The sequence below is a fragment of the Lonchura striata genome, chromosome 18, assembly GCF_046129695.1.
Source record: "Lonchura striata isolate bLonStr1 chromosome 18, bLonStr1.mat, whole genome shotgun sequence".
Classification (NCBI taxonomy): domain Eukaryota; kingdom Metazoa; phylum Chordata; class Aves; order Passeriformes; family Estrildidae; genus Lonchura; species Lonchura striata.
Window position 1 is genome coordinate 3,370,600 of NC_134620.1, and position 14,378 is coordinate 3,384,977.

General features: G+C 53.8%; 1 long non-coding RNA gene across 1 annotated transcript; it reads left to right on the forward strand.

Annotated features, from left to right (window-relative positions):
- Positions 1–2,581: 2,581 nt before the first annotated feature.
- Positions 2,582–10,655, forward strand: LOC110481246 (uncharacterized). The gene is made up of 2 exons (XR_002467232.1): positions 2,582–2,697; positions 9,929–10,655. It is a non-coding gene; the product is annotated as an uncharacterized LOC110481246 (long non-coding RNA).
- Positions 10,656–14,378: the final 3,723 nt, after the last annotated feature.

The following is a 14,378-nucleotide window of genomic DNA, read 5'->3' on the forward strand; positions in this document are numbered from 1 at the left end:
CAGGAAGCAAAGAGGCCATGAGTACTCAAGTCACCAGAATGATTCCTGAGGAGCCCGCAATGAAGTAGAGCAGCTAAGTGATGTGTTGGTGTAAGTCAAACAGCTGATCCTTCTAGAACTGACTGTAAAACACAGCCCATGCTGTCAGCAGCAGCTTGTGCAATTACCCCCACCCTGGTGTCCACCTCTGCCTTCCTCACTGGCCACTTGATGCTTCCTCTTCTCTACAGCTGGTTGCTGTTTATAAAACCCAACTTAATGAACATGAACAGTGGTCCAAGAAGAACCCAAACTACCTCATTTAGGGGAGGAGCTCCTGTACGTATAAATCCTGCAAAAAGGACAGGTGGGTGAAGGCTGGCCTTGCCTTGGCCTCTGTGCTGGACCCCAAACCCCTCCTGCCCTGGGCTGAGCCCCCAGTGTGGGCAGCAGGAAAGGAGGGGGAGATTCTGCCCCTCTGCCCTGCTCAGGTGAGACCCCACCTGCAGAGCTGCCCCTGGCTGGGGGGTCCCCAACATCAGCAGAACCTGGAGCTGCTGGAGTGAGACCAGAGGAGGAGATGCTGCAAGGGCTGGAGCCCCTCTGCTCTGGAGCCAGGCTGGGAGAGCTGGGGGTGCTCACCTGGAGAGGAGAAGCTCCAGGGAGAGCTCAGAGCCCTTCCAGGGCCTGAAGGGGCTCCAGGAGAGCTGGAGAGGGACTGGGGACAAGGGATGGAGGGACAGGACACAGGGAATGGCTTCCCAGTGCCAGAGGCAGGGCTGGATGGGATATTGGGAATTGGGAATTGTTCCCTGTGAGGGTGGGCAGGCCCTGGCACAGAGTGCCCAGAGCAGCTGTGGCTGCCCCTGGATCCCTGGCAGTGCCCAGGGCCAGGCTGGATGGGGCTTGGAGCAGCCTGGGACAGTGAAAGGTGTTCCTGCCATGGGAGGGGTGGGATGGCATGAAGTTCAATATCCTGTCCAGCCCAAACCAGTCTGTGATTCTGTGACTTGTTTTCCCTACAAAACAATCACTTGCAGGGACCTAGAGGAGGTGTCTCCCTGGGGTGCACGTGCTGGTGAGCCCCGCCAGTGCTGGGATTGCAGACCAGGATCTGCCCCTGCAGCAGGGTGTGGGGCTGCTCCAGGGAGGGTGGATGGGCTGGGATGATCTGCCAGGAGGTTCGCAGCAGCTTCTCTGCAAAGCCGGGGGGAAACAGGGCCAGTTTGGGGTGATTCCTGACCCACGGGGAGCCCCCCGTGTCCATCCCAGGGCTGGTGGGTGCAGGGAGCCCTGCCCGGGGGTGCCAGCCCTGCTCCCATGCCCTGGCAGCCGGGGAGGCCCGCGGGTCAGTGCCGGGGGCTGCGCGCTCCTGCCTCGGCCACCCGAAATGTGATCCGAATCCGTAATGCTGTGGGTGATGAAATCGGCTCCAGCTCTGTGTAATCCCCTCACTGCCCCCCTGCATCTCCTCGCTGTCCCCTCCTCCAGCCCACAGTCATCTGCAGCCTCGCACTGTCCCTCTATCCCCACGCCATCCCCTCTGTCCCCTCTATCCCCACATTGTCCCCCATCCTGTCCTCTCTATCCCCAGTGTCTCCTCTATCCCCACAGTTCCCACACTGTCCCTCCACACTGTCCTCCGTCCTCTATCCCACACTGTCCCACCTTCCTCACACTTCCCCTCTATCCCCAAACTGTCCCTCTGTCCCCACGCTGTCCCCTCTATTCCACACTGTCCTCTCTATCCCCAAATTGTCCCTCCATCCCCACAATGACCCACTCTGTCCAACCTTCCCCACTGTCCTCTCTGTCCCACACTGTTCCTCCATCCTCATGCTGTCCTCGCATTCCTATGCTGTCCCATCGAACTCCCACCCTGCATACCAGACTCTTCCACCACACAAGCACTGTTCTCTCCACTCCCAGTCCCACACTGTCATTCCATCCCGTGTCCCTGCATCCCCGTGCTGTACCCTCCGTCCCAACACTGTCCGTCCGTCCATCCATCCATCCATCCATCCATCCATCCATCCATCCATCCATCCACCCATCCATTCCCATATTGTCCCACCGAACTCCCACCCATCCCTGGATACCAGAATGTCCCACCACACCAGCACTGTTCCCCCCAGTCCCCCCCATGTCCTTCTATCCCCACACCATCACCTGCATCCCTGTTGCTGTCCCTCCATCCCCACTCTCCCTCCCATCCCTCCGCCGGACCCCAGACCGTCCCACCGCCCCACCGCTGTCCCCCTGCCGCCCACCCCCGCGCCGTCTCCTCGCTCCCCCCTCTCCGCCCGCGGCCGAGCACCGCCCCGCGGGGGATGATGTAACCCCCCGTCCCCCCCGTGTCCCGCCCGCGTCCCGCCCGCCGCACACTCGGCGGGCTCGGCGGCGAGCGGACGCAGCCATGTGCCCGTGCGCGCTGCGCGGCCCCCCCGCGCCCTGCAGCCCCTGCGGCCCCGGCCGCGCCGCCCGGCCCGAGGCCGCCGCCCGCCGGGTCGCCGCCCGCCTGCGCCGCCTGGGCGATGAGCTGGAGCAGCGGCGCAAGGCGCGGGGCCGCGGCCCCTCGGCCGCCCGCCGCCTGGCCGCCGTGGCGGGGCTGCTCTGCGCGCTCACGCCCGCGGCCGCGCTGGCCTGGCTGATCCGCAGGAGGAGCCTCTAGGGAGAGGGGCGCTGGACGGAGCGGGGAGCAGGCGGGACGCGCAACAGGTGGGCGCGGGACGGGGCGGCCGGCGGGGCCGGGCCGGGCGCGGGGTCGGGACGGCAGCGGGCGCGGGGCTCGGCTCGGTCCGGCCCGGCGGAGCGCGCTGTCCGCGGTACCCGCGCCTCGCCGGGCCGCGGGGCTGAGCGCGGCAGCGCGCCGAGCCACGGGCTGCTCGTGCTGCCGGCTCGCACCGATCGCTCTCCCTTTCCTATCCCTCTTCCTCTCCCCTCTCTCTTCCTCTCCTTGGACTGCCGGTGCCAGGTCGCACCGACCTGTCGCTCTCACCTCTCCCCACTGTCCTCTCCGTCCCCACTTTCCCTCTGTTCTCTCCCCCTTTCCCAGGACTCCCTCAAACGCCCTGTTTCCTCTTCCCCGAACTTTTCACGGCTTCCACCGCCGTGGCTCCCCTCCGCCCGCCCCACCCGTGCTCTCGTGGGGCAGTTTGAGCTCCATGCACGGCAGCAGCGCGGGGCAGCTCAGGGGGAGCCGAGCAGGTCCCGTGTTGCCCCGGCTGCCGGTCCCGAGAGCTGCAGGATGCCCCGCACACCCGTGCCTGCCAAACCTCCAGCCCTTTTTTGCGTGGAAGAACTTTCCCTGTGTCCTGTCATTCCCTGGTGGGCTTTAGACACGCGGGTGCTGTGGGCACCCATCGCTGAGGTCACTGGGTGGTGGAATGTCCCCGCTGGACTTTCCAGTGGGGCAGCTGGGACATCGGCTCTGTATTTTGGACAATGCCCCCCCAGTGTTGGGGGTTCTCCCCGGGGGGGGGTCCCAAGCCACTGGCCCAGAAAAGCACCCAAGCCCAGTTACTGCTGGTTCTGTGTTCCAGAGCCACTGAGCAAACGAGCAGCAGGGAGCCAGGACATGCCTGGTCCTGTAATCTTCGTTGTTGTCGTCGTGGTGACAGCTCCGGGGCTTGTGGGGACAGCTCTGCACCCTCAGTCCTGGGAGCACTCAGGGATACGAAGCATATGTGGGGTCACCTCAGGGATTTTGGATGCTCTGTAGTGTTCTTTGGGTCGTGGATTTGTCACCACAGACCTAAGGAGCACAGGCTCCTCTTTTGGGTGCTGTGAATTGCATCATAAACACCCCCCAGTGTCCGTCTGTGTTCAGGAAACAATTTCAATGCATGTCTAACTTTCAGCGTGCACTGGTATCCCACCAGCTTGGATGGGGTAGTGTGGAGGGGAAGTCAGGTTATCAGAGAGTTTAAAAATGAGGTTTTCCAGCAGGTCTGGTTGTTTGCACTGCGTGTGTGCACACTGTGGGGGGGCATTGTTGTCATCCATCTGAGCCACAACTGCTGCGTCTGGTGGGAGGCTCTGCTGGTTACCTTTGGAAAGCTTTCTTTGAAACAAAAACAGAGGAGAACTGTGGGGTTTTGATGAATTGAAGCCTCAATTTCTATAAAAGCAAGCACTGGATGGTGCCTCAGAGGTGGTGTCAGTGCTGTGGGACTGCGGTCAGGAGCAGAGCAAACACATCTCTCCCTCCCCATCAGTTTGTGGCAAGTTTGGTTCCTGTGTTTGGAAGCAAACCCATCCGTCTGCCTTGCTGGCCTCTCTGAGCACAAACAGAGCTGAAATCCAAGGGGGAACGGCAGTGATCTCCCTTATCTAATGTCTCAAATGTCCTTTTCTTTCTGACAAGCCAGGGAAATTCCTCCCTGCCCAGTCTGGGACTCTGTCCCAAGCAGAGAAGGTGGCAGGTGAACAGGGCTGGCAGAGGGAGCCTGTCAGCTGGCCCTGGTGATCCGTGCACACACACAGTCCAGACTTGCTGGCAATCCCACGAGGCCAAAGCTGTTTGGAGTAGTAATTTTTGTGAAGGTTTATCGGGCAGACACTATTCTTTTCCCCCCAATCTCTTCTGCTGTTGGTCCTGGAGTCCTCACTTCCATTTCTGCCCACCAGTTGCTTATAAATGGCTTTCATGAGAGGCTGTGGAAAAGCCAAGCTTATCCCGGGTGCCTCCGAGGCGAATTCTATGGGCAGCACCGTCCTGCCCCTGGCTTCAAAGGCTGCCACAGACAGTGTTGAGCCGCCTCCAAATGCTCCTGGACACAAATACACATGTAAGGCTGAAAAGGAGCTCCTGGTGTGTGATGGGAAGCAGTTTCAGGGATAAAGGCTGAGATGAACAGGCTGGTGACACTCCTGGCTGTCCCTGTGTGCAACCTGTCCCACTCCTGCCAGGCTGCTAAGGCACAAGTGACCAAGCTGCAGATGAAAATACAATGCAAGCCCAGAATAATTAACTGTGTCATCTGCACCTCAGTTCCTCAGTTATTCTGGCCATTAATAATCTTTTCATCCTGAGCAGTAATTTGCTTCCACCAGTGGAGGTTTCTGACAGTCTGCAGTGTCTCAGAGCCCCAGTGACAGTGCAGTGAGCTCGGTTAGCCTTGGAGATGAGGTAAGACAGTGTTTGATTACCTCAGCAGAGCAATTCTAAACAAAACAGGCATCTTTCTGCCATCCTCAGAGAACTCTGCAGTGACAATAACATTGTCCTGCAACAAGCTGGGAAGTCCAGCCTCTAATCACTTGTGATCTTGGGATTTCATGGAAAGGCTGGTAAGAGGAGAGCAACTTGAACAGTTAATGAGTGCCCTGCAGAGTCAGCCTTTGTCTCGTGATCTGGTGGTTGCAGAAGGAATGGAGAAAAGAGGAAAAGGCCAGTTTCAGTTTGGGTTATTCCTCGAGTTCCCCTCCTGCTTTTTCAAGAGGCAGCAGCGTTGGCTGCTGTGTGCGTACGCACGGCTTCTGAGGTTGGTGCTTGTTCCCTCAGCTCCATGGGGCTTCACACAGCAGCGCAGCTCAGGGAATAATCCCGTGCTCCAGGGAACCCCTCCTGCTCTCACAGCCCTGGGTGATGGCAGTGAGAGCAGGATTAGGGCCACTGCGTGTGACCAACTTGCATCTGCAGACCCATCTGGGGAGGGATGCTTTGCAACTGGTAGTTTAGTAATATGTAATCTGACATCACCTTGAAACATCCAACCAGGGCATGAAGTATAGTTGTCAGGTGCCAGTTTGGCGTACAATGTCACTTGTATTTCGCTCTGTTGGTTCAGGAGTGGCAGTGTATTAAAATCAAACCCTACTTGTCCCTGCCAGCTCCACCAGCCTGGTTCCTTGCCCACTGTGTTGCCAGGAATTCCCCCCACTGTTTGCTGCGAGGTTCATGCAGAGCCACTCTGTCCAAAGTCTCAGTGCAGTTAATTATCTGTATTAAAACCGGGTTGATAAGATTTCTGGAGGTGTCCCACTGAGCTGTGCAGGAGAGCAGAGCAAACGAAGGACCAGAGGCAGTGGAGATGCAGAGAGCTGGTTCTGCACCAGGACAAACATCCAGCCTCGTGCACCCCGTGCGTGTCCCTCACACAAAGAGGCAGGCTGTTGTTTATCCTCCTGGATCAGGAAGAAGCCAGCCCTTCCCAATGGCAAGCATCCTGCTCAAAAAAGCCAAAGGTCCCCTGCCACCCTCACCTCAGCCTCACAGTTAAATGGAAGAAAGAAAACCTCCAACATGAATTCTCCCGATAAACAAACATCAGAGTTTGCACAAACAAACAGCAGCCCAGGAATGGCTCATTCCAGGGGTGGACTGGGGCCAGGCAGGACAGTCTTTGTGGGAGGATTGGAGCCCAAATGTGCTTTTTTACTCTCTGGCTTCCTTGCTCTTCTTGTGCAAAGATCTCCCGGACACACCATTCTTCGCGGTTCGTCCCTAGCACTCTTGAACCCCCTCCTAATTGTTTTTTGGTCTTCCAAGTTGCCCTTCCATCTCCCGCGGAGATGCTAATGAAGTGTGAGCGTACACGCATGGGGCTGCTTGGGAATTTGACAGGGCTTTTGCCCAGCCCTTGTTCGCTCATTAAGCTGCTGCTGTGCGAGCAGGAAGCGATTGTGCCTCGTTTAGTCCCTGCCTCCAGCGTGCCCTCAGCGATCCAAGCCCTGGGATATATTTTTCCCTTTCAATATATCAATAACTGTTATTTTGTTTATTAGCAGTGGGACGCGTGCCAAGCGAGTGGCCCCTGTAATCCATTCAAACGGAGCAGTTCCATGCTGACACAGTAGCCGTGAGCAGAACTCCTTTTTCCAGCTGCTGCCAGAGCCGGCAGCTCAAACTCTGCTCTGGCTTCGTGCAGGTGCTGCCTAAAGGGGGCTTCTCCTCCCCTCCCTAAATAAAAATCAGAGCAGTGCTAAGAGACACAGGACCCCCTACCTGAGTCGTTTCATGCCCATCCCGCTCAGCATCCAGGAGAAAAGCAGCTTGGTTTTTTTTTTGGGGGGGTTTTTTTTTGTAAAGCTGTGGGATAAGGCTGGGGAATTCCAGATAATTGGGAAGTGGAGCTGCCTGTGTGTGTTAAAGTACCGGGATGTGGCGAGGTTGGCTGAGGTGGTTTTGTAACCAAAGCCATTTGTTGTCTCATAACCTTATAGCTTCATTTGTGCAATGGTTGAGAGCAACTTTCTGAGCAAAATCTGTCTCTCCCTAAATGCCCAGGCACAGAGGGATACATCACCAAAGGGAATGTCAGTTCCCATGAAACAATCTCAGAGGAAGTGAATTTTTTTCTTATCGTTCCCATCCATGTTTCCAATAGACACTGCACTTTTCATATAGGCACTCAGCCATAATTCCTTTTATTTTATAAGGAAATGAAAATGTTGTGGACAGTTTCCCCCAAAGTTTCAGCCTTTTAAGAATGGCACATAAAATAATCAATTTTTCAGCAGCTCTACAGAAGGGATATGCTGGTTCTCTTTCCAACTTACTATCCACCCCAGTACAAATGGGATGTAGTTTGGCTTTGCTCAGCCTTTTTCAGACCCAGAGTACCAAATTTTGCTCTGTCTGCTGAGTGCCTATTGTGGGAAATTTGGAGTAACTCCACTGGAGTCAATTGGGTTGCCCTGGATTTACGGTGCTGTAAATGAGATCAGAATTGGCTCAAAGTATATTCCATTAATGAGTCAGATACTGGCAATGCAGCCAATATGCACCCAGAAATGGCTTTAACACAGCCTAGGATACTCAAAATTGGTTTATTGAGAGATGGGCTCAGGGCCAGAATTCTGGGGTTCTCTTCTATTCTTTCCATGAAATTCACCTTTCTGCAGAAGGCCAGCACGAGGCTGATGCAAAACTTAAGAGCCATTTAAGCCCTTAGAATGGGACTTGTGAGATGCATAAACATTGTGCTGAGCTCTTTGCCTGCCCTGGAGCAGATTTATCGCTTAGAGTTCAAGATGTTCAAGGATTTATCAACTTTTACAGGTTTTTATCGATTTTCTATACGTTAAGTGACACAGAGAGACAGTTTGTAAAATACAGTGACACCACAGATGATCTGTTGCCAACCATGGTGGCACAGCAGGACAAAGGTTCAGAGATTGGCAGTTGGAAGTGCTGCTACAGGAGAAATAATAAATAAGGATTAAATGGTTTTGCTGTGGAGGAAATCCTTTAATCAACTCCTGAATTCTTTATTCCAGTGTAACTTGAGTAAATACCTCACCTCTTGGAGTGGAGGCAGCCACATCCTCCTGCTTTATCCAGTGCCACGCTCACAGCCCCAGCTGTGCCCTGCTCTGGGGAATTCTGCCATTTGTGTGGGGAGTGAGGTATCCAAATCCCCTGCTGGTGATGTTTCCCAGGTCTGGAGAATCCCATGGTGCTGTGTGCTTGTCCCTGAGCACAGGGAAGCAGCAAGACTGAGCAGGGGCCCATTCCAAGCCCTGGGCTATCCCTGGCAGCTCTTCATTGCCCAGCTGCTGGTTTTGTGTAGCTGTGTTTGTCCCTCTCCACACAGCAAACACCTCTCCTATTTACCTTCTGCCAGAAAAGCCAGGCAGCTCTGCTAAAGCACTTTGGGATGCTCCAGCACTTCCAGAGGGCAGGTGGGATGTGGGAGACAGAGCATGGAGGTGCAGCAGCCCTGGGATGGGGCTGGCTGACAGCCTCGATCACAGCCAGAGTGGAAATGTGCTTCATCCCGGCCTTCCTCCTTCCAGCCATTCCCACTGTTGCTTCCGATTCCTTGAAAGGAGAAAGCAAGGCTGGGAATGAGGGCAGAGGCTGGAATTGCCACATCCTGTGGGCAGCTGGCAGGAACTGGGATAAAGCAGACGTGGCTCAGTCTCCTGCCGAGGAACCAGAGACATTCCAGGTGGCTGGAACAGGGAAAGGTCACAGCCCCAAGGCTGCCTTTGCTCTCAGGCACAGGGTGGGATTGCTGGGCTGGACTGATGATCCCTGTGGATCCCTTCCCACTCGGGATACTCTGTGATTCTGCTCAGGGTCCGTGGCAGCACCACAGCTCCCCTCTTCCCTGGAGGTTCAGCCCATCCCAAGGCTGCCTCCTGCTACCTTCCCGCTGGCGTGAGCAGGGCAGGATGGAGGAAGGGGAGGGATGCGGAGTGAGGCAGCTCAGCATCTGCCCCGGAGCCGCTGGCCAGCCCTAATGAGGCTGTGACTTCATTGCTGCTGCAGTTGCACCGTCAGCGACTGCCCCTCTCCCAGCGGTGAAATCACCTCGTCCCAGCGGCCGGTGGAGATTTCTCCGTGCGGGTTTTTCTGGGATCTCTCATTGTCACAGCCTGCCAACGAGATATCCACGGCATCTGCCCCAGCCGGGGCTGCCATCACCAATCTGGGGGACAAACGCTGGGAAATGGGAATTTCAGCGCAGATGCCCCTCGGGCACCTCTCCTGCTAATTTGCACTTAGATGGGTGCCTTTCACTGAGCACTTTATTAATTAAGGCTCGCAGCCCACCTGTGAGGCAAAGAAGTTATTAGTGCCCTCATTTTCCAGCAGAACTGAAAGCAGTGTTTGCCCAAGGCCACAAATCTAATCAGTGGCAGAGGCAGGAATGAGTGAGTTCTTGCAGTCTCCTGTGATACTCTGTGCACCCCACTGCCTACCTGGAACAAATTTAATGTTTTCCCTAAAAGTTCACATTTTTGTTAATGTGGTGTAAATGGAGATGGAGCACCCAAAAGGAGCCTTGCAAGGGGGAGAGCTCCCAGAAATCTGCAGTACCCAGGGCCAAAGGCATCATTTCCTCTCTGAGCCACAAACTCTCTTCCCCATAAACTCCACTCCTCTTCTTGTCCATAAATTTAGTAGGAGGGTTCAAGCATAAATTTAAAAGAAGCTTTTATTGTACCCAATGCATCAACATAATTAACACCCAACCCCATTTTTTTTCTTTCTTAGGCTGGAGCAAACCCTGTGCCCTTGGAGAAAATTGTTTCCCCTTTTCCTCCAGGGAATCCAGAGCCTGAGCAGCAGCTGTGAAGAGTGGAGAGAAAGGAAGAAGTGGGAGATGCTGGAAGTGCTTTGGGCGACGTGAGAAGGAGGATTTGCCCGGAAGGAGCTGTTCAAGGGCCCAGCAGCAAACCAGAGACACAAAACCTGCTTATATATAGAAGAATGTAACCCCTGTGTATGCAGACGTGGACGCGTGCATGCCTTGTCGAGAGCGTAAGCGACATTCCCTGTAGATCGCTGCTGTGAGCAGCCCTGCTCCTGCAGGCCGAGCCTGGGCACTGCTGCTGGCCTGCCGGACACCACCCGCTGCCCTGCTGGCCCATTTGTGCAGCAGGATGAGGAGGAATCTCTACACCCAGATTAGTAATCCTGAGAATTCCAAACGTGCTGCAGCGCGGGCACGGCCCAGGCGTGGCGGGGAGCGGGTGCGGAGCAGCTCGGACAGCAGTTTGTGTGTGTAAATATTCATGCTCTGGCACCAGGGGAGAGCAGCTTTCCTATGACTTTAGTTTCTCTGGTGCTACATTTAATATTTGTCCGGGGCTAAACTGCCTCTCTGTGGTGCTACGGTTTCCCCAAGAGGATGTTCTGAAACGTGGGACAAGGAAAGATCTATTTTGGTTATTGATATTTATACACAAGATAGCAAAAAATAAGACTTGTTGAGAAGGTGCTATTTTTTTTTTCTTTCTTTCAATCTCTGCAGAAACTAAGACAAAACAAATAATCTACCCCAGAACTTTATAAAACTCCTTTTCTTTGGAGCAGTTCTTTTTCTTTTGACAGTGTGGAGCTTGGGAAGCAGCAGGCACTGAGGTGGAAAGGACACAGGGCCCTTTCCACTGCAGTGTGCACATCAGAGGCTGCTAGAGCAGCACTTTCTGCAGCTCCAGAGCTGGGAATTCTCCTGCATGGTGATTTATTCAGTCCCACATCCCATGAACCAGGGAAGAGAACTCTTATCCAGACTGATCACTAGAGCAGGGGATAACAGGAGAACTTGGCCTTAGAAGTCAAAGGGCTTTTTTTCAGTCTGGTACTGAGCACTTTTTTCCTTGCAGCCAAAACTACCTGTCAGATTTCGGGTACCTTCCACATACAGCAACCTGTGCACAGTTTTTTTGAAACATTTTTCCTACCTTTAGATATTTGCGCCAGAAAATTGACCCTGCTATGGCAGGGAGGGCATTTTCAAAGGCATAAAGGAATGTTAGAACCCAATTTCTGAAGGAAATTCGGCTCCTTGTCTTTTAAAAATACTTCCCACCCCTCCCCCAGCCCAGGAAGAAGCCGAGTGGCCTCTGTGTCCAGTCAGACCCTGCATTTTCCACTGCTGCAGGAGAAATGTTTCTAAGCAATCTGAAAGCGAAATTCTCCCTTTATCAAATATTCACCACAGTGTTTTGAGCCCCTGCACACATTTTCCTGGCTGATATTGATCCAAGTCCATTCCCAAACAGCAGCAAGGGCTCTGCTGGAAGAGCAGATTGTTCCTAGTGAAGAACCTTGCCCTGCCTTAGGTGATGTGCAGTGTTGGGAGGGGTGCTGTAGCTCTGTGTAGTTTGTCTGTCCATGTCCCTTGGGTGGTCTCAGAGCCACAGGGGCCAGTGAAACATTTTCCTGCCATTTTTGGCCTGATGCTCAGTAATCCTCAGCATCCTGAACCCCTTCCCAGCTCAGTCTCCTACAGAAACAAGGACAAATTCTTCTAAAAAAAGGAGGAGCCTCAGCTTGTTCCAGCAGTGCTGCCAGTGCTGGGGAGAGCCTTAAAAATACCAATTTCTGGAAACCCCTGGAATGTGGGAGTGAAGTTGTGCCTGTGGAATTGCACAAGTCCCACTTGAACAGGAGCCATGGATGTGACACTTGGCTGTAGGGGACAGCCCCTGCAGCTCTGCCCTGCACATCCTCCCCAGCCCTGGGACAGCCCCAGAGCTGGGTCACATCCCTCAGAGGCTCTCCCACAGATTCCTCACCTTTGTCAGCTCTGAATGTAATACATTTCTCACCTGGAATAGGCATTATTCCATTTTCCCTGTGCACACAGCTGGCACTGCCCTTGGCTCTCCTGCTGCCCTGGCTGTTGGGGGCTGCAGCCTTCAGGCTGCTCCCAGTCTTTCAATTCCCTTGGAACAGCACAGCCAAGGAAAAGGAAAGGAAGTTCTGTCCTCCCCACCTCAGGAGAACCCCCAAATCTGTGATCAGCCCCAGTGCAGGGACTGGCTGATCTCCCTCAGTCCCAGCCCTCCGTGGACAGGCTTGTCTGTGAAAATTCCCAAACCTCAGAGCTCCAGGGGATTGCTCTCCTCAGGAGCTCCAAACAGTCAGCAAAAATTGCTAAAAGACTTGTCCTGCCCAGCATGGAACAGCCACATCGATGGTGCTTCCCAAGTGGAAACCAGAGCAGGTGTGGTACCCCAAATCCTGCCTTGTTCCTGGTTTGCTTCACTTTTGTAGTTCCCAACTGGATGTTTCACGTGAAGCGAGGGTGAAGCGTTGGAGTTTTGTAGCCAGAATTCCCTGTACAGAACTGGAGTTCCTTATTGAGGGTACAGATTTGTCAAAGCCTTACATTTTGTGGTGTAATTGCTATCCTTGAACGCCTCCATTTTTTGACAAGGAGTGTTTTTATCCTTTCTACAAGATCTGCTTTTCCCCTGGTTGGTGTTTGCACGGAAAGGGAAGGGTGCTGTGAACTCCCTGGCAATTCCCAGTCCCCTCCTGTGGGCAGGAAACCAGCACAGTTCCCCTCTGGCCCTTTTGTTTTCTCACAGCAGCAGCAATCCCTGGGTTGGGTCAGCTGGGAGGGCCAGGGAGGGCTCTCCCGATGGACAAACAGAGCCCTCTCGGGTTTCAGAGCTCGCTTTGTGAGCTCATAGTCTGCATGGAGCAAGGCTGGGAGGGAACTCTTCATGAATTTTTAAAGCAGTTCTCTGCCAAGACAGCTCCCAGCACAACCTGGAATTCCATGTTCCAAGGTAAAAGAGCAGCCTGGTGTGGGCTGCTGCTCAGCTCCTCTGCCACCTGCTCAGATTGCTCCTTTGGCCATGAACTCCGGGCTGCACCGGCAATGCTGGGTTACCCCAGGGAGGGCTTGGCCCAGGAGTTCCACGCTCCTTCCTCTCCTCCAGCAGAATTCTCAGCAGGCAAAAAAGCATGGGATGGGACCAGGGCTGCTGTCCCACAGCCTGCTGTGCCCAGGAGGGGCAGCACCCAGGCAAACTCCAGCAAAGCACCCCAAAGCAGGTGGCTGTCAGTGCAGAGGGGAAATCCCATCCCCTGCTTCACAGCGGGCAGGCAGGAATTCCTCTGTGAGCCAAGCCCATTGCTAAAGCAATTCCCTTAAATCCTCCTTAAACACTTCTTGAACCAGTTTCATCTGATTTGTGAGTTTGTTTTGTTTCTATATCACAGGAAAAGTTATAAAGGTCTCTTAAACCCTCAGCATGAGCAGAAGCAGTTCCTGCTGTTGAAATCCATGACAAACTGAACTGGTTAAACTGGTGCAGTGTCTGTCCACAGACAGCCTGGAATGAGGCATTCCCAGCTGGAAAACTGCACTGCCCTGTGAAAAACGGCCCCAGTGAGGACAGAGTAGCACATAATACTCAATTTTCCTACATAACATCTGTCCCTGCTCTTGGCAGGAGCCTGCATGGAGTATGTACAGAACAGACTATCTGAGGCTCCACACTGCACCCTGGACACACATGGTCCCTGTCCAGCCCTCCTGGCTGTACCTCAGCTCCCCAGCAGGTGCACAACTTTCCTTGGAGCCAGTTTGCTCCCAGCAAATTTGATTTTCAATCCAGGCTTCAAACTCAGCCTTGTTCTTGTGTAACTTTGCTCTGTGTGAGCTGAACTTTCCATCTCATCATAGCAGGTGAGGAGACTCTGGCAATGCCAGTTCCAGATCCAAGGGCTGGGGGAATTGTGAATACCATGGGAATTTGGCTTCCCTAGGACCAGCCAGTCTGAGAAGAGGGGAGGGATCCTCACCTGCTGCTCCTGCCTTGGGTTTTTACACCAAAAAACACAAACCTTTTTTTTTTTTTTTTTTAATATTTATTTGAGTACAGGAGTGAATTTTGATGTGACTTCAGGGTCCACTCTGAGGGAATTACTGAAGTGCTTGAATTTCCCAAGGTTTTTAATATTTACAGGAAGAGACTCTGGAGCTTGATAAATATTCACTGAAAGGATAATCTGAGGATTAAATGGCCATTATTAGTTACACCATTATTACTTTCACCTTTTTTAGTTACATCTTTATTAGTTACTCCATCAGTAGTTACAGGTGGCAGCAAGCAGAGCAAACCCAGCTGCAGTGGGATTTAATTCCCTGGGTTTTTACAGCATCCCTTTTCCAGTTATTCACCAGAGTTTATCACAAAAC